The sequence below is a fragment of the Camelus dromedarius genome, chromosome 21 (assembly GCF_036321535.1).
Source record: "Camelus dromedarius isolate mCamDro1 chromosome 21, mCamDro1.pat, whole genome shotgun sequence".
Classification (NCBI taxonomy): domain Eukaryota; kingdom Metazoa; phylum Chordata; class Mammalia; order Artiodactyla; family Camelidae; genus Camelus; species Camelus dromedarius.
In genome coordinates this window covers 8,006,933-8,033,520 of record NC_087456.1, presented here as the reverse complement: position 1 = coordinate 8,033,520, position 26,588 = coordinate 8,006,933, and the positions used below count along the sequence as shown (strand labels likewise).

General features: G+C 48.9%; 1 protein-coding gene and 1 long non-coding RNA gene across 3 annotated transcripts in view; both read right to left on the bottom strand.

Moving 5' to 3' along the window:
* Positions 1 to 26,588, bottom strand: part of MAPKAPK2 (MAPK activated protein kinase 2) — a 63,390-nt gene that overhangs the window by 35,104 nt on the left and 1,698 nt on the right. The gene's annotated exons all lie outside the window — the stretch shown is intronic.
* Positions 482 to 26,443, bottom strand: LOC135318781 (uncharacterized). Its single transcript, XR_010377119.1, has 3 exons — positions 16,997 to 26,443; positions 8,372 to 13,106; positions 482 to 3,686 (listed from the first exon to the last, which is right to left on the bottom strand). It is a non-coding gene; the product is annotated as an uncharacterized LOC135318781 (long non-coding RNA).

Sequence of the window (26,588 nt, the reverse complement as noted above, 5' to 3'; positions counted from 1 at the left end):
GAAGCAGGCACCTCATACGGACAGAGGCTCTGATCTACCAAAATGGCAGAGAAGGGGAATGTGTTCCATCTTTCCTATCAAGGAGTGTGTTCTTCAGACTGGGACATACTTAAGGGAAACCTCAAATCCAAGCCGCCCCACCCAAGAACCAACTTATAATCACCCAAGGATGATTGAGTTAAAAGATGCCAGTCTAGGGGGAGGGTATAGCTCAAGTGGTAGAGTCATGCTTAGCATGCACGAGGTCCTGGGTTCGAAACCCAGCACCTACCTCCTTTAAAAATAAATAAACCTAGTTACCTCCCCCGCAAAATAAAAATAATTAAGTAATACAAAAATAAATAAATTATATATATATATATATTTTTTTTTTTTAAAGATGCCGGTCTTATTATAAGCATCACATCCCAAAATGCAGAAGGAACCTGCACTGTTGGTAATCACCCTGGGGCGGGGGGGATGGGTAATGCCCAGCTTTTTGGCAGCTAGCATCCCCTCAGTACCCATTCTGCTCCAGGCACCAGACTGAACACTCGGGGATTCAAGGAGTTCAGTCTAGTGAAGGAAGCAGAGTCAAGGAAAAAGAAACAATATGTAAACAGAATTGTTAATAAGAGGACCACTTAACTTCACGTCTGTCTCTGGCAAAGCTCTGTTGCAGATCATGAATTAGACCATCACAACCCAGCCTGGTTCCCCGGGAAGCCATGACACACTTGTCTTATTACCTTTTGTTAGCAGGGTTACTAAGGAAATAACAGATACAGGGGTCCCTGACTTCTACAAAGTATATGGATAAAGTCTCCTGCCAGACCTTTGGGATGACAGAGAAAGAAGGAGTGAGATGTCAAAGCATTTTGATAGTATCTGTAATCGTTATAAGCGACCAATAGCGAAGTGTCATGTAGTGGACCGAGGGCAGGCTGAACACACACCAAACTGAACTCACTGCTCCCTCTGACCCGTCGCCCAGCCTCGGCAACTGACAGTGACGTCACCATCTAGCCAGGCTCCCAGACGTAGACCTTGACGTAGTCATCTCCAGTCTCCCTCCCTCACGCACTGAACCAAGCCAATTTTGCCTATGGAAAGACCTCACAAACCCATCTTCCCTTTGCCAGTCTTGCTGCCACTTGCTTGGTTCCCTTTTCGCTCACGTGCTTTCTAACTGGTTTCTAGACAGTTGACTTAATCTGCTCCCAAACATCCTGCCTCAACCTCTAAAAGGCAAATTTGAGCAGGACATTTTCTTCCTTAAACATGTCCATTGGCTAACAGGAGAAAACCCAAATTCCTTATCCCTATACATTCTCCCTATCCAAGCTACACTCAACGTCACTGTCCTCCGACCAGCCATGCCTTGTCAGGATTCCCTTCTGTGCATCCTTCAAGCACCAGCGCAATGTCACCTCCTCTGTGAAGCCTCCCTGACAACTTCCAGGCAGAGTCAATCCCTCTTTCCTCTCTGCTCCCACAACTCTTGTTAAATTCCTACTTCACGGTCACTGGTGTAATTGACAAGATGGGCCCTCCTCCTGCTGTGTAGACCTTGTGCCTTTTGACGATCAGGACGCTGTCTTGTTCACCTTTTGATTCCTAATCCTGGGTCTAATATATGGCATTATGGACGTACTCAATAAATATTTGCCTGTTGATTAAGCCCAGAGAACCCCTCCAGTGACAAACCAGGGAATGTGCCATCTTTGACTTTGCCTAGCATCTTACCAACAAGCGTGATGAAGACATAATAGACCGCAAGCTCCTCAAACCAGCAAGTGACCAAAAAAACTGGGAGTGTGCTCGGCAACAGATTTTTAAAAGATCACAATAGGTGAAAATATGGGCTGAAACTAACCCCCTAAAAAAGTCACACGTTAGGGCTCAAAAAAATCATCTATAAAAGACAGCGATGAGAGAGAACTTTCTCAAGTGAGATCCGTGAGTGAGAGTGAAGTCTGTGAAGCCCGGCTGCCTGGGCGAGTCCCAGGTCTTCCATTAACTAATCATGAGATCTGTAAATTTTCCCAACCTTCTACCTCCAGTCTCCTTCATCGCAATACAGGGATAATAATAGTATTTACCCCTTAGGGCTGCTGTTCAGTTAATAATAATGTACTTGCACTTAGAATTGTGCCTCACTCAATAAAGTCTACTATTTGTTGATGATTTTGTTGTTATTAAAAGCTACTTCGAAGAGAAGCTATAAAGTACTGTCGTTAAAAGCAAGGGCCCTGCAATTAGACTGCCCTAAATTCAAGGCAGCTCTAAGCTTAGCAGCTGCCTGACCTTGGGCAGTTACTTCACTTTCTAATCTCCACTGTTTTCATCCATTCAATGGGGCTAATGATAATGTCAGAAATATTCCCTTTAGCATTACAGTTGACCCTTGAGCAACATGGGTATAAACTGCACAGGTCCACTTATCTGCAGATTTTTTTTTTCAATAAATACATCCTACAGCACGACAGCACTCCTGGATGGTCAATGTGGAATTGCAGATACAGAGGGCCGACTGCAAAGTGGATTCTGACTGCACAGGGGTCAGCACCCCTACGGGTCAAGTGTGTTAAATGAGTTTAAAAAAAACAGAGAGAGAAACTAAATGCCCATTAATAGAAACTTGTCAAATAAATTATAGTACATCCATAATGGTGCATTAAATAATAATATGCAATTATAAAATACAGTGAGGGAGATCTAGACATACTAAGATCAAAATTCCTCCAAAAAAGACACTCGTCCATGAAAAAAGCAAGCTGCAGACTGAGACATATAGTCTGGTCCCATTTTTGTAAAATGTTTTGGAAAAACAAAAAAGAAAAAGCAGAAGTAAGTGTGTGTGTGTGTCCACCCACACTTTTGTAAACACAGACAGCCTTTGCTTTACTGAGTACTGTGGAACCGTACAAATGACTGTGCAGAACAATCTTATTCATCAATGAGACAAATTAAGATTGTTCTATGACCTTTATAAATTTTTGTCAAAACATCTTTTACTGTCAGTTATAAATGAATAAAGAAATGAAAAAAACAGTAAAACTAATATTTATTTAATACACTGTAACTAAAAAATACCAGAGACACCGAGAATGACCATTTTATTTCTTTGTGAAATCTCACCCGGAGGAGTCTGAACAGTGCTTGCCTTCTCGTTGTTTCACACAATACGGAACAAGTGTCTTTTCCACGCCTTTGCAAATTGCCACACTCCTTTCAAAATTTGGATCCATTTCCAACATTTTATCCTCTGCGCGTTCAGTGTTGCAAAACACCTCCAAGAGTGGCTTCAATGTGAAGTTTTCCCCAGAGTCACTTCCTCTGGGACTTCTTCATCCTTTGCGTCACAATCTCTGTGTCAATGAGTGTTTCCACGGAGTTCCTCTGGCTGCATACATAAAGTCTCAAACAGTGGCAATGCCGACATTTCTACAATCAGCTATTTATTCTATAATTCAATTTATGTTCAGTTGTGGAATTTCACTTCCAGCATTACTTTTCTTTCTTTCTTTTTTTTTTTTTTTTTGCTGAAATTTCATCAGTGTTGTACAATTTCCTCTTCTGATTAGCTATTTCTGTAAATGTCACATGAGTTTATCACTAGGAGACAAGGAGGCGACGCAATGGCACACTTTCTTGTGGACACATGAACTCAACAACAGATGGGCAATGACCAGCACCAACAGACTCTGAAAGAAGGGACATGATTGGTCACTGACCATAACAAACATCAGTTATGTACCTAGTGATTTGTGGACTGAAAAGCTTGTAGCAAAGTCTGTACTCTACGTGATTACTCAAAGTTAATATACCACGGCAAGTGGAATTTGAACCATGTTACTGGGGGACTGATGTTCTTTAATAAACTGTAGTAAAAGATATTCACGCATATTAAAACTGTGAAAAGCAAGCACTCTCCCTACAAAAAATATAACACGGAAGCACATACACTAAAGAGTAACAATGGTTACCCTTCGGGATGAGCTATATTGTTTAAATATTTTTTGGATGGCTAAGTGCTACACTTGGGAGTAGTTCTCAACCTGAGATGATTTTCCCCCATGGGGGGCATCTGAAAGTGTCTGGGGACATTTTTGACTGTCATAACTTGCGAGGCACAGAGAAGGCTGCGTCTGGGATCGGGTGGGTAGAGGCCAGGGAAGCTAACTCCTGTGAAGCATAGGACAACCCCCACCACAAAGAATTATCTGGTCCAGAAAGGCAACAGTGCCAAGGCTGACAAACTCTATTTTAAGCCAAATAGTTTTTATTAAGTTCTTTTTAATAGCACCATTCTCATAAAGTGGTGGCAGAGGTTAAATGAGAGGATGACAAGGAGAATAGAGGCTCTAACGACTTCAAACTGAGGTGTTTTTTTACAACCATTAACTCATCTGCTCCAACACCATGATGTGGCTGCCAGAAAGTTAACATCGCCTTCAGCTCACTGGCAGATCAAGTTCCTAGACCAAGACAGGAGTTCGGAGCCAGCCACACTCTGCACCTCTCAGACCACATCCAGAATCCAGAGTCACTTCTGGGCAACACATTTGAAAGAGTATTAAACTTCCAAAGAAAGATGACCAGTGTGTAAAAGCTCTGAGAACCAAGTCATGTGAGAAACAGGTCAAAAAATTGGGACAATTATTCCTCAAGAAGGGAAACCCCAAAGGAGTACTTGAGGGACTGGATGTGATAATAGTCCCCAAATTTTACAGAGCTGTTACTAAGAGGGTTAAATTATCGGACTCATCTTATGTGGTTCACCAAGGCAGAAACCACAAGGAACTGTCCCCCAGTAGCAGGGCCTGGAGGACAGCACAGCTCCCCACCCCTGGAGCCCCTCAAGCAGAGGCTCTCAGCTGGGCTCTCAGGGGATTCCTACACTGAGTAAAAGAAAAGTCTAGGTGAGCAATAAGGCACTTTCTTACTCACAATCTTGGGTGCAGAATACAGGGAGTTACTTAAGGAACAGCCTTCTCAGTCCTAGGTTTGACCCAAGAGAAATGAAAACATGATGTTCACAAAAAGACTTGTGCAAGAATATTCATAGCAGCTTTATTCATCATAGGCAAAAACTGGAAACACTCCAAAGGAGAACAGATAACGCAAATTGTATCACATCCGAACAACAGAAAACTACTCTGTATAGAAAGGAACAAACTACCAATAAGGGTAACAAGGTGGATGGACTTTGCATGAGTTCATGGTGATTATTCTGTTTATGTGACATTCTAGAACAAGCAAAACTAAACTTATTAAAAAAAAAAAAAACAGAATTGTGATTGTCTGGGAAGGAGCATGAGAGACCTTACAGTAGGATAATAAAAATTTTTGTTCTGTACCTTGACAGAGGTTTGGGTAGCATGGATGGAAGCATTTATCAAAACTCCTCAAATGATACACTTGAAATCTGAGCATTTCACTGTTTTATAAATTTTTATCACCAAAAATACACTTACAATAAATGCATGAACAAATACTGAACTCTAATTAATGCCTATGTATGCTGAAGTGTTTACGAGTGAAGTATACTGATGTCTGCCACTTACTATAAAATGCATTCCCAAAATAACATAGGCTGATAAATGGATAGAGAGACGGAAAGATGGAGAAAGGCATGAGAAGGCATGAGAAGGCAAGTAGAGTGAAATGTTAATGGTAGAATCTAGGTCGTTGGGCATATATGATGGGTGTTCACCGTACAATCTCTCAAGTTCACCGCCTATTTAAAGTGTTTCATAATAAAAGAAGGGGGTGCGGGTGGAGGAAGTAACAGCCAGTAAGGAACACAAGGGAAAGAAGAGGTGGCTGGGAGGTCACGGGAAAAGAGCAGCAAGGGGAAGAAAAGCAACTGTTTCAGTCAACACAGGGGCCTCTCGAGGGCAGAACTGCAAAAGGCCTGACTGACCTGGGGACAGGCAATCTTAGGCAATCTTAGCCAAGATGGAGCACATGAGGTTGGTGCTCAGACCTTTGCTGTCCTAAGTCCTCGTTCCCATGAGGCGGGAAGCTCCATAAAAAGACCAGCAGGACCCCCAGACTGGGCCACTACTCTCCTGCCAGCACCATCCGGTTCCCTGGCCCAGAGGCTCTATCTCACTTTTTGCCTCTAAAAGGGGCTTACTTACCCCTAAAATTTTATTGGTTCCCTGAGCTCACTCCTGATTGGTTATTTCTCTTCCTCCTGATTGGTCCATTTCTACAAAGTTTGTTCCTAATTAGTCAACTTTCATTATACCACATTTGCATATGATGTTACAAAGTGTAAACTGACAGCCTATAAAAGCCGGTGTAAACCTACAAACGGGGTCCAGAGCTTGGAATGTTAACTACTCTGAGCCTGCTGGCATAATAAACCTGAGTTCTCCAACTCTCAGAGTGCTGCTTGGTCTCTCGCCCAGGTCCAGGTTGCTATCACAACTGAGCTGTAACACCAAGCTGTAACACTGAGCTATAACACTGAGCTGTAACACATTTTTCCGAAACACCCACAGGACCAGCTCCATCACTATCTGACTCTAGCCCAGCCCCTCTCTGTCCTTGGTATCTTCCCCTGATTCCTGAAGGGACCAGCTTTGACAATCAACTATTCGCTGCATCTGTGCAAACCTTGTTTCCAAACAGGAATCAAAGAATGCAGAGACACAATTACAGCTTCAGTGAGCTCCAGCCAGCTTCCTACAGCAAGAAGCTTGCTGTCGTATCAATACATTCTCAGAGAAAGGGATTGGACGCAACTAGCTCTGTCTGCACGTAAATTACTCACTTTGCAGATTATCCACAGCAAACACTGAATCAGTGAACAGGAGCACCCCCCCACCAACACACAGCAGGCTTCTGGGACACAGAACATTATGGAAGCACATAAGAATTAAGGAGATATAACTGCTGGAGCAAAAAAAACCATTCACGGATATTTTGAAAAGTCCAGTTTCAACTGTTTGAAGATTATTGACTTGACTGTCCCCACTCCCCCACCCACAGTGGCATAGACAATTTAAACCTGATCACATGCAAGACCGTCAGATTTTCTGTGGTATGATTTATCTACTCTATGGCTCACTACCCCCAGGACAAGGACGCACATCCTGGAGTTGACCGAGTGACAGAAGGAGGGAGAGGCCAGAAAGCTGAGGGACCTGGTTCTCCTCCCAGGCCTACGTTAAGCTGCTGAGAACCTGCACACAAGTCACTTTCCCTTCGTCTCCTCCCCTGTGGAATCTAACATATGTCCAGCGTACCTGAGGTCAGAGGTTTCTTCTGACGCTAAATTCTTTGACATGATTCTCTCTTCCTAGGTAAGTAATATAACCTGAAAGTTTGTTTTATTTTTATATATTCCAAAGCCCTTTAAAGTCACAATCCAGGTAGAGCCAACATGATCTTCATTTCAGGCACGTGAAAACCAGGGCACAGAGAGTTTAAAACGTTTTTCAAGGTTCCACAGCGGGTTGGTGACAGTGAGGGCTACAACCTAGAGCCCTGAGTAGACCATGCAGATTCCCTGAAAAAGTACAGGAGACCCCGAGAACCCCTGTGAAATGTATCTATAACCAGTCCCTCCTTTCTCTGCCTTATCCATCCTGGTTTCCCTGGAAACCAAAGAAATCTAGAGCTTCTGGCCTCAAATCTTAAAGGGAAGGGGGATATGAATGTGTTTCTCAAACCAAAGATGGTTACTTCACAAACCAAAAAACACTTTCTGGCAGGACTTCCTTCCTGCTATTCTCCTTGGGGGTGAGGGGTGGGGGTCAGGCAGCTTAGAGGTCAAGACTCTAACGGGAGCCTGGGAGGCAGGAGGAAGTCTCTGGAGTGCCTGAGGGTGGGGGGAATCCCGCCCCTCCCCCGGAATAACTAAGGCCATCACCTAAGGAAAATCTGGGATCCTCATTATGCAAGACAACAGGACACCCTGTCTAGGTCCAGATGTGTCACAGCTGCAAGGAGGGCCCTGACAGGAAATGGACACTCAAGAGGCTAGGACCTGGGGGAAGGAGGAGCGCCAGGCGTGAGGGCCACCCCTCCGCAGCCCCATGCCTACTGCGCACCAGGCTAGGAGCAGTGAAGACAGGACAGGTGACAGGAGACCAAGAGGGAGGGGTCACAGGAATGGGGCTCAGACACTGCTCTGCCTTCTAGCCTTGCGGGGGCAGCAGGTAAATGGCTTAGTTCCTCGTTGCCAGGAGCTGGACAGAACACATCTGAAGGTTCTTCTGAATAAGGAAAGCTCCACCCTGGGGTAAGAAAGAATTTCCACAATGACCAATCTGTCTACAAGTGGCCTGAATGCATTCCCAGCAGCAGCGATGCATCCCCAGCTGATGGGGGAGGGAAGAGCCATCCTATCTCCTCCCCCTTACCCAACACCCACCTCAAGTAAGCTCAGAGGTTCCTGGCAAGTGCTCCCTCCCTGGGGGCCGCCAGTCCTCGGGGGTCAGGGCAGCTGGTCCCTCCGGGGATGCCGGAGCCTGGGAGTCTGCAAACACCACCCCAGTTGGCAGCAGCAGCTAATACTCCTGCTTCCCAAACCAAAGCCCGGCCCACCCAGACTTCCTGTCCAGGGGGAACTGCGGGCAGCATCTGCCCTTCTCCACTAACACAGGCAACAATCGGACGGCCTAGGCTTGCTCCTCCCCCATCTGAGCCACGCCAGGCCTCCTGGCCACTGTGGCCATGGCTGCAGAAGGCAGGGAGATGGCCAGAGAAGCTGGGAGGTAAAGGATCGCTCACCCTAGTTCCTGAGGACAGACTAACTCCCATTCCTTTGGGAAGATCAAAAGAGGAGACACAGCATACAAAATAGAAATACTCACATACAAACAGATAGAAAACCCTGGGCCTGCCTTCAGGACACTGAGCTCAGGAAGTGCATAATCCCCAGGAAGAGGGACTGATCCCCATCAACCTTCCCTCTTCCCCAGTGACTGATGTCCTTGTCCCAGAGGGCACAGAGGCCCACGGTGCGCTTGGGAACTCCCTGGGCTTGTGTTTGTTTCATGTGAGGAAGCCGGTGAGGCTACCCAGGACTTTCTCAGGAGCCGGCCATCCCCATCACCAGTAGTCTGAAAACAAATTCTAGCCAGGACTCTTGTATTTTAAAATTCCACAGACTTTACTAAATCCACTCTACAATGCTGCATTCTTCCTTAAATTTAAACCAAAGTGCCTTCATCTTAGTGTCCCTGGGTGATGGAGAGCCAAGTGCCTTCCCTCCCTGGACCACCCTCCAGATGCGCTTTGGTGGGAGGGGAGGGCAGAAAACACCCAGCCCACCTGCTTCTCCCACCTCAAGGTTCAACACTACCTCCCCATTGGACAGGGGGAAGGCACAGAGACAAGGAGGCTGACTCTAGCGCCCCTGCACTTCCAGGACCAGCGAGCTGCTGCCTCCCGATCACCGGCCCCTCCCCTCTCTGAGATGGCCAGGCGCTCTCCACAGCCTGGGCCTCAAGCAGGGGGGTCTGCTCACGGCTTGTTCCCCCCACGCCACACACTGCCGCTTCCCAGGCACGACAGATGTAGCTGCTATTCAGTATGTTCAAGCCGGGACAAAAGCCTTCTCCAGAAGCACAAAGCCAGCAGGAATGCAGACAGGCCAACTTCAATGGGAGCCACCTGCCGGGGGCCCTTCTCTGCCACACCCCCAGCACACGCTCGCACACACACATGCACGCGCACACACTATTTTCTAAGCCTCTCAAACCTGTGTTGACATAGAGTCAGGAGAAATTTTTCTCTCAATCACTGGACAGTTCTCCCAGAGCAGGGAGATTATCCTGCCATTTCTCAAATAGAATACTGTAGGATGTTGATAAGTGACAGGTGAAAAAGGGGCCCTATATATGACAGAAGCACTAGGTTCTACAATGTCAAATAGATTCTTTCACTACAGAACTTCTCAGAGTCTTTAGAATGCTAATGTGTACTGCAGAATGTGTCCCAGATTTATCCGATCACAGAGGATCTCAGGACTGGCATTCCACCAAGACATTCCAACATTGTCCGGTGCCTGGAGAAATGGGGTGCTCTTTCCGCCATGTTCACCCGGTCCCTGGGACACAGCTCTTCTACCATTTGAAATATGTAAGGAATATTTTGCTTACATGTTTCCCCCTCAATACGCTTCCAGGGAACAGATGAATGAACAGATTAATGAGCGCCCATGCACTGTTGTATCTTCACAATTCAGTTCAACTGGCGATAAAGCTTCTGCAGGGACCATCAGAACTTCATCAAAAGGAATGAATCTCTGCACACACTCTGGCCAACCTTGACTGTGACTCATCTGTGCATATGTCACCAAGGACAAGGGTCCAACTCCAGATGAGCCAGCTGGCTTTATTCCCTTAGCAAGTCTCCCCCTAGACTTTCCCAACTGCTCTGCATTTGGCTGTATGGGTAACTGGGTGACTGCAGTCAACGTGCACACCTGTGGTCAGTGAGAGGTCACCGCCATCTGAATCACACATGGTCTGAGTGAGCTCAGCCACTAATGCCACTAATTCCAACAGAGAAACCTGAAAGGAATAGTGGGCTAACCAAGCCCGACCAGCAAGGGTTCTCACCCAACCCTCCTCCCATCATGGGAGTGACAGACACTCAGTACATGGCATGAAACGTCAACATCTCCCAGAAAGGCCAGTATTTTTATATTCAAACTAGATAGCTCCGATTGTCTCTTGGATCTGAAAGTAGCTCCCCCTAAAAAAAAAAAAAATGTTTGTCAGACGGACCTTATTTTGGGTGGGAAAAATAGAGGTTGTGTACCCAGGGGTGAACTTAGAGAAAAGCCCCTTCGGCGGCCTCTATGGTTTCCTGGTGTGGGCTTTCTGCTTCATTTACAATAAAGCAGACTCTGAAAAGGCGTCTCCCACTGACCTCTGCAGCTGAGCAGAGAGGCAGGTCCCCCCCACCCCTCGCCACCTCCGATGACAAGCTGCAGCGCCCCGCCCCTCACACAGGAAGCCTCTGCCTCTTGAAGCCTCTGCCCGTGTTCTGAAGCCACGGACTGTTCCTGGCATGCATATTTCTTAGAACACCTTCAGCGGAGATGGAGACTGTGGTTAGTATCTGGGCACCAACAAGAGGCTGGGGAACTCCTCATGCTCTGGTTCTGACCTAGGAAGGGAGGAAGTCCTTTGTCAGCCTCCCCTCCCAACCCAAGTAGCATCAGAAGAAAGCAAGATGAGCTACCACAAGGCCACACTGAGTAGTCTTCGCTCATCACTGAATGCAAAAGCGTGTGCTTTACCACCTCAGGGGAAGCCCAGAGTTTACCCCTACCCTATTTTTCCAAATTTCTCCTCTTGTTCACCTAGCAAAACTAGTTCAATCTATAGAAACTGGGAGTGAAAGGGAACACTGACAGCCCTTTCTAGTGAAGCAACACCCCCCACCCCCGGCCGCATTTCCCCAAACCCCAGACCCCACCCCCGAGAGCAGAAACAGGCCCCTTTCCCGGCTCCTGCCAGCACAGCACCATGCCGCCCTCCCCGGGCTCCTCAAGGCCACAGGGAATTCCTTGGCTCCACTACTCCACTTATCTTCTCTAACTGGGAGGGCTTGTGTTTGGATGTAGCTGCTTCTGACGCTGACACTTTTAATTCCTGACTTTAAAAACTTTATTGTTTAAATGCCAGTTCTGCCTCTAAGGCAGCCAAGGCACCAGTTCTGCTTAATTATCAGCTGCTAAACAGCACTTTTCTCCTCAATGCTGACGAGGACTGGGGCTGCTGAGGGGTAAGAATGCTGGTGCTGGAAAGGGGGCTCCAGCTCCCCTTGGGCAGCCTCATCAGAATCCCGAAGAAGACAGGCAGGCAGGAAGCGAACCCACTTCTGCGTGTACGCCGCGCCTTGGCCAGGGGCCTGCGCTGGGCCTGCACTAGGGGATATCAAACAAAGAAGACAGTCTGGTCCTTGAGGGGCTCAGAGTCTAGCAGGGTGGGGAATGACATTAATTTGAACTCACAGCAGTCACAGAGCTAGTGTGAACTATCACCCATGTAGGGGAGGGATTCCCTCTGCCTCGAATTGGGGGTGAGGGGCAGGTAAGAGCTAAGCCTCAAAGGAGAAACACACTTCTACCAGGAACAGAAGGATGAGCAAGTGAAAGGTGCAAAAGGAGATACGGAAGCAGAAGAATGCACTGCAGAGTGGAATGGAGGCCCCTCCTGGAAAGGTGAGTGTGTGTGTTGGGGGCGGGGGGGTAGGGGAGGAAAGGAAGGTCAAAGCCAGCTTGCCTCAATGCCATGTTCAAGAGTTCAAGTTCCACTTGAGGGAAGGCAAGGCTACTGAAGGTTTCTAAACAGAAGTGATGTTTTTGGTCGCATCTAACTAGGAACAAATGTCTGAGTCTCTCAATGCCTCTGAAGAAAACCTGATCAGCGGCCTCAAAAACTAAGTGTTCACCATGCAGAGAAACAAGGACTCTTTCCTATGGAGCAGTACATAGAGGGGGGAAGGTATGCGTGGCCTGTACCAGCTGGACGACCCTCGGGACTCTCCACTGTCAGGGTCCAATGAGATGTGGACCTTTCCTCAATCTCTCAGCAAGGCCTGACAATCAGAAGGATCCTGGGAATGACGGCCCATCTCTGCATCTCTCCAGGGCCCCCGGCAGGTCAAGCCCTCTGCAACTGTGCCACGACGCCAGGCTGGCAGAGGGGCCCGCCACAGGTCTCGCCAAGTACCTGCAGGAGACCAAGTGTGGAGGATGGGACTGATGGGTTCTGTGAGGCACTGGAAAACACCACTGGCACCAAGAGGCAGTATAACTCCAGGGAGCCAAATTTTGACTCAATAAACATAAAGCTTTAAAAACAAAAAGGAGAAATTTTAATAGTGAGGTTTTCTTAAAAGGGGTAAGCTCCCCCAACACTGGAGGAATTTAAGAATAGGTTCAAGAGGTTGCCAAACACAGATCACAGATCATTATCAGACAAAAAACACACGTTCCTGAACACCACCTCTATATACAGTCCTGGACTCAATGAGATACAAAGAGTGGGGCCAAGAAACAGTATTTTCCAGCGTTACCCACGGGTGGTTCTGACAGTCGAACTGGTTGGGAGACACTGGCCTAGATGACCATCTGCTGGCATGCAGCCCTAAACAAGACAAACAAAATGCTATTTCAGGTCCCCTTCTCAATGATTACCTTCTTTTTACCCTCGTGCCTGGGCCTCAAGACCTCTCCTCACGCTCTGACACAAATCCCCTTCCAGCTCTGCTAAATCTTTCCCAGGGTGTAGAATGATGACCTGAGTCTGGTGTTGCCTAAGAGAGCAGTCTGCAGTGATGGAATGTTCTCCATCTGTGCTGCCCAACACGGTCGCTGCTAGCTCTAAGTCACTCTGGAGCACTTGAAATGTGGCTAGCGCTACTGATTTTTAATTTTAATGTAATCATTTAAATAGTCACATGTGGCTAATGGCTCCTGTGTCGGCCAGCACAGCTAGCTATGAAAGGGGGTTGATGGATTCACCCTGAGATCCAGACAAACAAGCAAATTCTGACTCTGCTCCCTCCATCACCACCTCTTGGAGCCCATCTCCAGTCTGAAGAGACCAACCTGATGACAGGGAGGTTAAATTAAAAAAAAAAAAAAAAAAAAAAACAGCAGGAAAGGAGGAGCTCTGTGTCAGCTCTACCAGAGTCAAAAGAGGCAGAGAACAAAAAGCCTGAACAAAAATCCTCAGCCCTAAGGACTTCGCCCTTCTCTACCCAAGAAAGCGATTAGCACCAGCAGCACCAGCGGCCACCGCCCCCTCCCACACAGTGGGGCCCACTGGCGGCCGCAAGCACCCAGCTTCCTCAGAGCAAGCCAACTGCCTCTCAAGGATGACCCAGAACCTCCCTCAGCTGGAGTCTAAAAGCTGGTTTGTACTGGAACTTTTTGGCTGTTCTGCGGTGTAGAAATTCAAGGGAGAAGAAATAAAACTCACCCCTCCCCCGAAAAAAAAGTTCCACTACTTTTCCAGACCTCAAAAGTTTTCATCAGGAAAATATATCGTCTTCACACTAAAAAACGCAACTAGGTTCCCGCCCAGGTACAGCACAAAGGCCAAATTCAAACCTGACCAAGGACTCCAGACTCACACGTGTGGTCTTCCAGCCTCGATTTCTGTTCCCACATTTCAGGCCCCTTTTCCCACCATCTGCCTAGACACAGGCTTTGAATCTACCAAAAGCTGTGGGCATCTGAGCCGAGAAACAAGCACCGCCTCAGCCTTCCGGGACACCAAATGAACACAAACCAAAGCCACAGCAGGAGAGGCCAGGTGGGCACCAGGAACCACCTGTCATATTTCAAGTGCTCTCCTACCGGAGAGGCCACCCGGCAGCCTTCCAGGCGGGAGCTGGAGCCGCCTGTCTCTTGCCCAGAGCGCACTGGACAAGACGCTTTCTCAAGACCAAGTTATCGACTCCGTCCTCTTAAGGGAGGCACTCAGCCTGCTGCGGAGTCACAGGCCCTCCAAGACGAGGGATGCTGACAGAGATGGATGGGGCAGGAAGGACGAGAGAGACCAGACACCAAAAAAGTACTGTGGGGGAAGGGAGAAACACCCATCCATCAAAGGCTAAATACTTTTTCTGAAGTTTACTGGAAGACTTTTTTCCCCCTTCTTGCTCTATAAAAAGAAAGAAAGAAAATGTTGCAACTTCCTTTGTCACAGCATATGTTCAGGAAAAAACGGACCCGACCCATTGCTTCACTTTCCCATTTGTACTAACGGTCAGCTCCATCCTGGGCCCTGACTTCTGCTCGCCCAGCTCCTGGGAGGCAGGAGGCAAAGATGGCCAGAACTGAGGCCCAGAGAGCCTCTCGGGACCCCGCGTGCGCCTGCCCGCTCTGCCCGGGAGGCTCAACACAGGAAGGATGCGACTCTTCAGGGCAAGAGAGAAGCCGCGTGAGGGCCCAGAGTGGGACAAGAAGAGTCTCAGCAACAGCTGTAGCCCGGCTGGCTCTTTCATCACCCCCTTCCTCCCTGGCTCCGTGCAATGGCCAGTTAACGCAATCCCAAGCATTTCCCATTACCAGAAAACCCCTGGGGAGACCTCCGTTCTTCCCCTCTCAGCACACAGAAGATGCGAGCCCCAGGGGAGTCCCTCACATCACTCCTCCCACTGGCCAGACTTCTGTCTGCACTGGCCCCTGGGCAGGTCACAGGTGTGCGTGTGTATCAGGTAAAGGCGACTCCACCCCTTGGGGAGCCCATCCAGTGTCTCTGTAGCCTCTGTGGCCCTGACTCCACCACCACTCCACCACGTTCCCACCACCAGCTCCCTCAACCTCTTTCTGTGTAAAACCTGGAGTCAGACCACCTAGCCCACCTCCCTCAGAGAGGGCCAAGTGGGGATACGTGTGCAGGGGCACCGTCCAGATTTTGGGAGGCAGTCTTTTTTCATTCCTTTCATACATAGAGGTGTTCGTTTCTCTTCTAAACTGTGAGTTCCCTAAGGCAGGGCTCACATCTCATCACTGTAGCAATCTGCACAAAATAAGCATTCCATAAATATTTGATGATAAAACAAAGTGCTGGGTCAACTAAGTACTGAATTACAATGGAGTCACAGGAGAACTATCAGAGGGCCAGTATCACGAGCTCTAAGGAGCCAGGTTTCAGAGCTGGACACGCCCATCACTAACCATCCTGGGGCTTCGCACTTGTATTCCTTCTGCCTGCCCCCCACCCTGCACATATTTCCGGGGCTCACTCAAATGTCACCTTTGCAGTGAAGCCTTCCCCAAACCCCTATTTAAAATGAGCCCCTATTTAAAATTTCGACACCACACATGCTCCTAACATTCCAGAGCCTCCTTCCCTCCTTTATTTCGTCCTTTGTACCTATCACCATCTGACAAGCTGTATCATGTATCTGGTTATGTTTTATTTGTCTCCTCCTGCTAGAATACAAGCCCCATGCAGGCAGGGATTTTTTTTTCCTCAGTTCGGTACATTGATGTGTCTCCCCAGAGCCTGAAATAATACTTAAAACCTAGTAGGTGGTCAATAAATAATTGCTAATGAGTGAATGATTCTGAACATGTTTCCCTCTTCTGTAAAACGGGGACTTTTACTTTGGAGTATTATGCTAAGGATTAACAAGAGTGTAAGTGAAACAGCCAACACAATCCTGACACATAATATCTGCTCAGTAAAGACTTGTTATTAACCTGGGAAACCTTCACAGTGTTGCGAAGCTTTCAACAGTGATCTGAAGGAGACAGAAGATAGAAGATTGTTATATGTATCAAAGTCATTCTGCTGTTCAGATCTATCCTTAGGGAGGCTGCAAAAGTCATTCTTGGCACTGCTAATTAATTTTCTTGAGTAGTGAGTTGCTTTGGACCTCAGAGGGCTAGAAGGCACTTTCAGGCAAATCCCACTTAGCAAGGCAGGGGTCTATCTAGTCTAAGCTGCTAGAAAGAATCAACCCTCGTTGTTCTAAATCTCTTTCATCTCATATAGCAGAGGTATTAAAGGGGTCTAAACCCAAGGGGATGACCCTGACTAGTCGCCCTTCTAGGCCAATCCTGCCATCTGGGCCTCCTGATGGCCAGTCAGAAGGGAAGCCAGGAGGCAGGCGCAGAGAATTAATGTTTATAAACATCGGTTGAATGGCTGAATGACTGAAAATACTACAGCCAGGAGAAGGGTGAAAGAACATTGGCCTGTAGAAAGTGAAGACAGAGAAGATGGCTCCCAGTCCCGGGATCCCTGGAACTTGGACTGACCACCTCTCTCCCAGCATCAGGTTGTCTCCCCAGCAGCGGGGCTGCACCAAGAGTAACAAAGAAAGCCCTTCAGGACAGGAGATCAAGTCTGAGCCCTCCGATTTAAGAATGAAGAATCTGAGTGAGGCCCAGGCAGGTCCCAGGACTTGCTCAGGACCACACAGCCAGGGTAGGTCTCTCAGATGCCAGTCCACTTCTATTTCCCCTGCAAATCTGTGGCATGGAACTAAGTGTCCCCACCAGGTTCAAACCTCTGACCTCAGTCCCCGCAACTTGGTGCTCAACACTGGTCCGCTTGCAAAACACAGCAGCAAGGCCGGCAGACAGATCACCTCGGACTGCATCTGTGTGTCTCTGCTGTGTCTGGACTGACTAGCAAATGCCAAGAACTGGAGGAGAGCTGGCAGGCTTCACATCTGTCCCTCCCCCAGTTAAAGTTCTCCCAGGGGCAGAAGGGTCATCTCCACAGTGCAACAGGAAAAGGAGGGGCCCTGGAACAGGGAGGAAGAGGAGGAGAGGCATCAATGGGAAACTGTGGTCAGGCCCCTTACAAGAAAGAGAACTCCGTGAGCACACAAGGTGCCAGCTTGAGTCAGCAGATCCGAGCGGGTGAAGGGAAGAATGCCAGGGAGACTGTCCTGAGAATGGCGTTTTGCAGACAGTAGGAAGAGTGGGAAGAAGCACTTAGCGGGACCCTCAGCTTCCCCTGGCTCACTCTCACATGGTCCCTCCCCCAGAGCCACCCTGCTCAGCGCTAAGGATCACTGCTCACACCGTATACTTACATAGTTACCACGCTTTTATGAGGCAGCTCGTTATAATGCACAATGTCAGAATACTCTATGCATTTTTTTTATGACAGCAGATTTTCACTACGTAGAAATAAGAGGATACAAAAATAATGGAGTTGTGGGTCTTCGAGGAACTTACAATCCACTATCTCCACTTCACAAGTGGAGAGATATATTTATAATGTGAAATAAAAGGTAAGAGTGTCTTGGTAAGTATGAGGGGAGGGATGAGGAGACCCGCTTCTAGCGTGAAAGGCTTCGTGAGAGAGCAGAGTGTGTACAGATACAGACAGGGGTGGGGATGGCAAAGAAGACACAGGACAAATGGGATACAGACCATGGGCGAAGGTGTGGGGATTGGAAGCACACCCCTATGAGGAAACATCATATATCAGCCACTTAAGCTGAAATGTAACATACATTTAGGAGAAAACGGATTGGGATCAGATCTGAGAAGGATCTGGAAATAAATACCCCGTATCCTGCAGACAAAAGGAACCCACTCAAGGGTTTCAGCTGGGAAGCTGCAGGATAAGAGTCGGGCTTTAGGCAAACTAGTCCCCAGGGCTCTCCGAGGAACTGAGGGGGCGAGACCTTCATACCATGGCTGAGGACCTCAGGGTCGACCACATGTTCAACTGCCCATCCCGCCCCCAACTCCACTCTCTATCCTTCCTTCTCTAATTACACCTCAAACTCAAGTTTTATTTTCTTTTAAAAAGTCTAAAGCAAGGTAACCAAAAGAAGTCCATGAAATCAGGGGAGTTGAAACACAGGCGAAGGCACACTCGTCTTCGTCCTCCCTAAGAGCATGGGTGACTGGAGCGTGGCCAGGGGGAGGGGACACAGAGGCAACAAATTCCCTGGGAATCCCACACAGGCTCCAATGGAAGGGATATGGTGCTGGTGAGCCTGGCAGTCCCAGGGAATAACAAAACTTGCCGTTTCTGTAAACGTGAGAGTTTACAAGGCAGGTTACTCTACACACTCATTTGCCGTGGCCTTCAGCTGTCCACAGATCCGGGCATCTGCACGGAGAGGAGCAGGAAAGATGCAAGGTGACCTTGCTACCCCGGCCAGCACAACAAGCAGCATGCTGGTCTCCTCACCAGTCCACCTGCATTCCTAGGATGCTCAGCTCCACACGCATGGCCTCAGACCCCCAGGGCTCCCCCTCCTCCTCCGGTCCCATCTCCCACCCTTTGAACCCAGCAGAAATCAGGCATGAGGAGCAATCTGCAGATTCTTCACTCAGAAAGGCTTCCCTCACCTAAGGCTCCTGTAAAGCTGGCCTTCCTACTAGCCTTCCTCTAGGAATTACAGAAGCTGGGCAAGGAGACCCGGGATAGGCAGAGAACAGGGAGGGCACGCTACTCCAAGGACAGTGGCTCCTCCTATCAGAGTTAAAAATAAACTCTTAGCAATTTACACCCAACTCCTCCCCTCCAGGGGCCAATGGGCCCTGGCAGATAAATCTCTCCCTGCAGAGGAAATGAGGCCCCGGGGGACAGACAGGAGCAGGCAGTCATGGAGACATGGTCTGGGAATGTAACTCTAGCTGAAGGCAGAGGGTCCCCTAAGTCCTACTTCAGCTCCCATCACTCTCTCCAACACACCCCTTCTCCCAAATAAACCCTAATCCCAGAAAACAGACATGGAGCCCACCTATGCCATGGTTAGTACCAATGCCTGTCCAAGGATTAGAAAAATCAGAGAGAAGAGAATGCCAAAGTCAAACTGAAGGAAACCCCCTGCTCAGTATCTATCAGTGAAGCAGGTACCCCAGCCACCTGAGCCCCCTTCCTCACCTTGTCCTATGGTGAGCGCTCCAGGGCCCGTGGGCAACAGAGAAGAGGCCATTTCAGTGGACCTCAAGGGACAGAGATGACCAATACCCCTGCCCACCACAGTCAGGAGGTAGCAGAGACCCAGGCTTTCTGTGACATCCTGCAGGTGGCTGAGCTGGGAGGGCCAGAGGGGCCACAGACCCACTTCTGAAGGAGGCCCCAAGAGCCAGGGTCTAGTTATTCTTGGAAGCCAATGAGATGAGGTCACACATGTGAATGCGGTAACCTGAAGCCCCACTCTGCGGAGGTGGAGAGTATAGCTTAGCAACAGGGCAGGAGTCCTGGGGCAGGTGGCACGCTCCGGGGCAGGGCAGCTGGGGTGAGGGCCTGGGACAGCCTCACGCGGGGCTCTCCTACTCATCCCCACACACCTCCTGCTGGGGAGGCCTGCGGCAGGTGGAGCCTGGAGGAGCCAGAGCTGGAGGCAAGCATCACAAAAAGTCTAACTCACCCTCCTGCCCGGCTAATTAATCCTTCCCCAGCTCCACGGAGGAAGCCTCCGTACATAAGCCGTGCCGCCTGGAGAAGCAGCAGTCACAGCTCACTCTCAGCACTCAGAAAAGCGAGTTGGCCCCAAACCACCCACAGAGCTCAGGCTGGAAGGGGGGGGTTGCATGGGGAGGGGGTGCAAGTGCGTACTGAGAGAAAGCGCAGCAGTGCGGCAGGAAGACCTGGGCAGACGTCAGGGCCGGGCTGTGAGGGGAGACTGCAGCAGTGGCACATTTATTTTTAGCTGTTGGGACAGAGGGGCTGAATGACAGCTCTGGGCCCTGGGCGGGAGGCCAGGTCACAAATGTCCAGTGTGGACTGGGAGCCTCGTAATAATACGAATAATCAAAATGGCAGCAACGTGGTCAATTCAGTCACCTGCCAGGGATCATCAGGCAGCCTCCTCTTAGGCCCCCCGCCCACCACCACCTGGGACTGGAGAGACTTCACCTCTGCTTCAAATTCAAAAGAAGAACCATCACGGAGACGAGCCAAACAGAGAAGACCTCGACAGTACAGCTCAGGATCCTTTGTTCCTCTGTCTCCTCAGAGATAGAAAAGGCTGCCAATGGAGGTCCTGTGGCTTCTGCCTTTAGTCATACTTCTTCACCTCCCGGGAAGAGTCCTGGATGGACACCGGCCATGGAGATGCAGGGAAACATCCCTCAAGAGTAAGATGCCCTTTCATCATCTGACCCATGTGGACAGCTCAGATTCCTAGCGGAATAAACACACAGCTTGGCTGGTCTCAGAAGGGAACATCAGTTGCAGATAAAGGTTGACCTTGAAGCCACATCCCAGCTTCTACCACTTGCCAGATGGCACACAGAGGTGTTTACTGGATCAGAGAATAAAGACCCCAAGAACTCTACACTGCCAGAGGCTGAGCACAACTCTATCCCCCTTTCCACTGTGTCTCTTCTTCCTCCAACCAAATCTTCTGCCTGGCACTCAGGACCTCAGGACAAAGCTCCAGGACTGAAACCACTGCTTTAGCCGTGAATGGGCAGGAAGAAGAGAAAAGAGAACAAACATCACCAGGCATCTCCCTCTCCTCTTGCTTCTTCATTCCCTTCGTACCCAGTCCTTCAGGTAAGAAGTGCTACCTGGACGTATCTTCACTTCCCCATCAGCTCTGAGGATCAGTCCCCAACCCTTACCTCAGAACAGCCCCAAGTCCATACTAGAACTTCAAGTGAATCAGAAGAAGGCACCCATTTGGAAGGACCCAGCCACACTCACTCCCACCCTCTGCCAGGTGCCCCTGTGCAAGCCCACGCAGCCTCCACAGCCAAGCACAGCGGCCGTGTCTGGCCGCACAACTTCAAATGGGAAGGAACTTCAGGCCGCTCTCCATCCAGAGATGGATTGAATTCTGTCTATGGAATGTATATCTCTAAATAAATTTGCTTTCACTTAAAAAAAAAAAAAAAGGGAAGGGGTTTCAGATGGGGAAAATAAAGAATCACCATCTCTATGCTGAGCCACCACTACACTGAGTCTTCTGATTTCAGGGAAAGAATGGATGCACACTTCACGGAGTTACACAGCCCATCCTCTCTGCCGAGGCACTAGCGGGAACACTTACCAAGTCTTCACACAAGAGAAGGAGCAGCTGGTCAGTGATGATTGCTAATTACCTGGACAGAGGCTGCCCCGGAGCCCAAGAGTAAGCCTGTCTAAAGGGCATCCTCGCTGGCCCAGGTGCTGCCGACGGTCAAGCGTGGGGCAAGTCAGCACTATCCAGCCTGCCCTCAGCCTCCTGCCTCCAGCACAGCCCTCCACTATCCATGCTGCCGCGTCCAAGGAGCCACTGCTAGCCTGACCCTCTGAGGTGTGCACTGAGGCCTGGAAACTTTAATGACCTATTCAAGGTCACACAACTACTTAGCAGGGCACCAAGCCTAGATCTTTTTTCTTCCTTTCTAATCTAGCACATTACCCACGGTAACAGGTTCATCCCTAAATATTCACAGGCATACAATATCTTAAAGTACAAAATATCAGGTTCCCCTAAAGACTGGGAAAGGTACAGAATCTGAATTTGGTTGCATACCTGGTGTACATCAAGCTGCTCAGTGGTGTGGCTCCTTCTCTTTACCAATGTCCCCGTTTATAAGGTAGAAAGATCCCAGTGACCAGTTAGTGGAGATCAGTGTTACACAGCCAGGTCTACAATTCAAGTACTCCTGCCTCTAGCAACCAAAAAACCAAAGGAACCCAGAGCAAGAGGAAGTCCCAGGGAACCAGGTCCCAAGACACGGCTCTGATGCTGAACCAGGTCAGACCTTGGATGTGCCGCTGGACCTTTTTGGACTAGCCCAGCCTCCTCCTCGGTGAGATGGAAGGAGTCAAGAAAGATGATCAGGAAGTGCTGTGAGCTCTAAGAAGCCTTGAGGTGTGGGCCCCTTTACCACCGGGCCTTAAATTATTACTACCAAGAGCAGCTGCGGTCTCTTCAAACACAAAGAGCAGCTCTGCCCTGCCCACCCACTTCTGTCCAGGACACTGAAGCACCTGGAAAGGGGCAGCACAGGGAGGAGGAGACCCCACATGACCCTTGGGAAGGCCTGAAGCAGAGGAGGGAGACAGGAAAGTGTGAATCCTGTATCACCAACATCAATCCACCAGGGAGAATCCTGCATCAGAGCACAGGAGGGCCACTTGGGAATCGTGAAAGGACTCACATGCCAATGCCCTGTCCTTCCCGGCCAGGGCTGACATTCCTCCTGGCACAGACCCCACACACTCCTGGGCTCTGGAGGGGATGGAGGAGGGGGGCCTTCCCCGATCCCCAGGATGTGGCCAGGGATTAAGTTTGCCTCCAGCAGTCCTGAAGCTTGGCTCCTCCAGGCCGCTCTCTGAATCTCCTGCACCTGCTTCTTAAGTAAAATCATCAACTGATGATGGCCCAAATCCTCAGATTCCAAGAGGTCAAAACATCTTAATCACGAATACCAATACCTTCATCTTCCACAAAGGAGCCCCTTCATTTCCCAGACACCCACCAATATCTGGGCCTGAGGCCTGGGGCCGCTTTTCTCCCCTCTTCTGTCAGCCACTGATCCCACATTCTTAACTGGAGATTATTTTCAAGCTCTATCAAAGCCCAGAATTCACAAGGGAAAAAGAACCATGAGCCGACCCAGCTTTGATCCTGCCTCAGTGGCTGCCAAGAGCCTGCTGCAGTAGACAGGGCCAGGGCCAGGGCCCAAAGCGAGGGGCAGGGTCCCAAAAACTAGACCTTCCCTCAAAAAACCACAAGCCCAACCTCAGAGATTCGTAACCTTTCCTTGTAACAAACATCCTGTTAGTTTACCTCATGCTTCTCAAACACTTTAAAACCTGCTTCTAACACAAAGCTGGGTTAGGCTCAGTTCTGAGCCACCAGCCCCACTTGCTGCTCACCAACCTGATCCGCGCCCTCCCTTCAGCTCTCCCCAGGGGCAGCATCACCATCACCTCCCGCGGATGCGCTCATTCCTCAGGGGCTCCTTCGGTCCTCACAGATTTCCCTCCTTCAAACCTCCTCTATCCCCAAGCACAGAATTTAACCCCTAGACCAGCCAAGTCCAAAAGAACTTCTGCTGTTCAATCCAGTGGCCATTAGCCACACGTAGCTACTGAACACCTGACATGTGGCTAGCAACTGGTTTTTTAATTTAACTTAGCTTAATTTAATTAATCAATTTTGGCTAATTGTAATTTAAATAGCTATGCACGGGTGTTGGCTACCACACTGGACAGTGCAGCCCTAGATTACATTTGTTAATTTCACCTTCTCCAAATCAGCTTCTTGACCTGCAAAATCTTAAGGCCACTTTTAATGTCTGTATTCTCCATACAACAAAGCATATCGTAGGATGCTCAGTGAACTGTTAACTACCAGTAACCACAGTGGATATAAAAGAGGCTAGTGTGGTCAGTGAACCTTTCCTCATCTTGTGAGTCTGTGCAGCAAACCCCAATGTGGGACACTGCCCCTCACCTAGCCAAGCCCTCTTGCTCCCTGACAGGTACACAGCATGAGGCATGCTGGGGAGGATGCTGCCTGCGCTGGGGGGATGTGGGAGCTCTGGGTCGCCCTCTGACATGTCCAGACCAACCACGAGAGGTTCTGATCAGCTCCCCTTCAGAACAGCTAGGAAGCCCCATGGCAGTGACACTACGTCGCCTGGGGAGGGAGGACTGCTGGGGAAAGGCAAGGAGAAGGAACAGGACTTTGCTCTAATCCATACAACGGAAAGACAAACAGTGATAAGTTATGACAACATTCTATATTTTGTAAAGCAATAACACGCTTCACCTAATCAGAGTCACACAGCAGAGAGGGACAACAGTGCTGGCTTTAATTAAATTTGTTCAGCTAATACCTAACAGTCACCATGACACAACGAAGGAGGAAGCAGCTGAGGAACCCCACAGGGAATACAACCAATCACTGCACAAGTGGGTTGAGGCTAGGCATCCCTACTGAAGAAACAGTGAACAGAATTCTCATGTTCTTGCACAAAAATAATAATAAATAAGATTTCTAGCAAACATTTTTTAAAGGGAGGGGTGGTAAAAAAGCTTGTTACTGCAGATTCAAAACTCATGGGGCTGCTAAGTTGGATGAGAAGCTGCCTCTCCAACTCTGGGGATCACTGCTGGGGAGGTGGTAGGTACCCACCCAGCCAGCACCCCCGGGCCGACAGTCACGGAGGGCCCGCACTGAGGATGGCTGCTCGGGCTTGAGGTGCTCTGGTGCGGCACCCCGTCTGGGGTCCGTGCCTGCTGACGTCAGTGCAGTTACCAAGTGGGAAGAGGCCTGAGACCGAGAGTCAGGCGTCCTGGGTTCCAGTCCTGGCTCTGCCACCTCTCTCATGGTGACATTACCTCAAGCAAGTCTTTGCTCTGGGCCTTGGTTTTCTCATCTGCAAAATGAGGGGGTTAGATGAGATGACCTCTGAAGTCCCTTCTGACTCTGAACTGAAGTATGACTATGACTCAGAACTTAGCAAAAGCAGCCAGGAGAGATGGTGAGGTGAGGTCACAGCACCCACCAAAAAGCATTTAAATGTTAGACCTCTCAGGTGGAGGCAGAGAAGCAGCAGGGTGAGCTGGGACTATCTTTTTAAGCACTGATTTCACTTAAGAGGACTCAGAGGTCACCAGACCACAGACAGGGAGCAGGACATCTGGGCAGCCACCACCTCCCATCAGCATTGGGAGCTGTGAGATAACAGATATCAGAACCCCCATCAGAGGCCCTGCTGCGGCCGTGCAGCTCTCTGCCCTAAATCGCCAGGAATGGCCCAACACCCTGTGTAGAGCAGAGGTCTCCTCTCTTTTTCTTCAGGCACCTTCCCAGTGGGGCCATCCGTCCTGTCACATCTTCCTTGCGTAATAATCAAAACACTCCTGGTTTTGAAAATCATTTCACTACTCAGCGCCTACGGTTAAGTTAATCAAGATTCACGATCTGGAAGTCTCTTTGGTGTGTGTCTCTGGAGCAGCATTCTTTGAACCAGATCCCCACCACCACCACCACAGCTGTAATTATGTCTTAGCCGGTATTTGGATATGGAAGTGCTGTTGACACTGCTGTCAGTCTCTGAATGCCTCATCCTGCCTTTCTTCCTCTATTATTAAGTTTTTACACAAAGATGTGTGGGAAATCTGCAATTTAACAGTTGAGTCAACTTGTAAGATCTGAGAGCAGGCTGCCTGTCAAAACAGACTCAGACTTCAATCTTCACCCACTTCTAACCTGAGAAGGACAAGCTATGAGTGTTATTTAAAATACTGCTGGATCTTTCCTTTCAAAAGGATTCAAAGGGGGGAGAACATCCAAATCTGTCTCCTGTTAATCACAATAGGAATCTGAATTGCCACCCAAAGGCATTTCAGAGGGTGGCTTTGCATGTCTATTAAACAGAATAGGGAGCAGAAGTTGAGGGCTTTTGTTCTGAAGCATTTATACAATATTTCAACTATCCAAGAAAATGAGCAGCCAGTGTCCCCAAACTGCGGATGGGTGAAGGCAGATGGTGTCTCAGAGGGGACAGAAAACTCTCCTGGTAAGAACGTCTGTCACTTCCTCAACAGTACAGTTTAACTGTGGTCAAACAGTATCCACTCAACTCCACTCCCCAAGGTCAGAGCCACGGTCAAACAACCACGCTCCCTCCCTGCCCCCGGTTATGAGTATGGAAAGAATGGTCTAAGGCACAAATGTTAACGGGTTCAAGATGTTCCTTCTCCAAAAGTCAACACTAAACAACCAGAGGTCCACAGCAACAGCTTATAGTAAAAACCAAAGAAACCTGAAGACACTGGGGCTAGCTAAAGTTCTCCCTCAAAAGGGAGGAGGAAAGCAACAAGAAAATAATTTTAGAGACCTTAAAATCTGGAAACTGGACATGGTTGCCTTATACAACCCCTCAATACCAGGGTTTTATTTCATCTAATTATATATTCTAACTGTTCCACCCATAACACATATCTGAGTTTTGTACGAATAGCTGAAACACAGCTAGCCTAGGGGTAGAGGGGGAGGAGAAGGTATAACACAGGAAGTATTTTTCTCCTCCAATCACTAAGACACCCCACGGGAAATAGGTGTGTATGTGTCACCTTTAGAGATGTGGTTTGATCTCAAATCCCTCTGAGGGGAAAACCTTTTTAGTGACACTGAATACTGGCTCACACTGCACTGGGGACCCATTCATCTTATCAAAC